Source organism: Citrus sinensis, chromosome 9 (assembly GCF_022201045.2).
Source record: "Citrus sinensis cultivar Valencia sweet orange chromosome 9, DVS_A1.0, whole genome shotgun sequence".
Classification (NCBI taxonomy): domain Eukaryota; kingdom Viridiplantae; phylum Streptophyta; class Magnoliopsida; order Sapindales; family Rutaceae; genus Citrus; species Citrus sinensis.
In genome coordinates, this window is record NC_068564.1 from 23964569 (window position 1) to 23965395 (window position 827).

General features: G+C 39.8%; 1 non-coding gene across 1 annotated transcript; it reads left to right on the forward strand.

Annotated features, from left to right (window-relative positions):
* Positions 1-308: 308 nt before the first annotated feature.
* Positions 309-415, forward strand: LOC127900089 (small nucleolar RNA R71). Its single transcript, XR_008052117.1, has one exon. It is a non-coding gene; the product is annotated as a small nucleolar RNA R71 (small nucleolar RNA).
* Positions 416-827: the final 412 nt, after the last annotated feature.

The following is an 827-nucleotide window of genomic DNA, read 5'->3' on the forward strand; positions in this document are numbered from 1 at the left end:
TCCCTCCGCATAATTCACACACTTGAGTTTGAATAGCACTAACATTTAGGTGCTCCAACTTATTAGATAAAGCAGTCATCTGTGCAGATAAAGCAGTGACAACATCAACATTATGAGCTCCTACAATTTTCCTTGGCATTGATCGATCTGAAGTCCACTGGTAATTGTTGGATGCCATCTCCTCCAATAATTCATAAGCTGCTTCTGGTGTTTTTCCCATTAACGTTCCTCCTGCTGCAGCATCAATCATTGTTCTGGTATTGGATCCTAAACCATTGTAAAATGTCTGCACCTGAAGCCAAACTGGTAGACCATGATGTGGGCATTTTCTTAATAGGTCTTTGTATCTCTCCCATGCTTCATATAATGATTCCATCTCGAACTGAGCAAAAGTTGTAATGTCATTCCTCAACTTGGCTGTTTTTGCTAGAGGAAAGTACTTTGCTAAAAACTTCTGTGCTAAACCATCCCAAGTAGTGATTGTTCCAGTAGGGAGTGAGTTCAACCACTCTTTTGCTTTATCCCTCAGTGAGAACGGAAAAAGCCTTAGCCTGATAGCATTGTCTGAAACACCATTTTGCTTAAATGTGTCACAAATTTCTAAGAAATTTGCAATATGAGCATTTGGATCATCATTTGGCATCCCAGCAAATTGTACTGATGTCTGAATCATCTGGATTATGGCTGGCTTAATTTCAAAATTATTGGCTTGAACAGCAGGGCGTGCAATGCTTGAACGAGCTCTATTAACTGTAGGTACAGCATAATCTCTTAAGGGTTTTGCATCCTCATTTCCATGTAATGCTTCGTCAGCCATGATTAGTTGT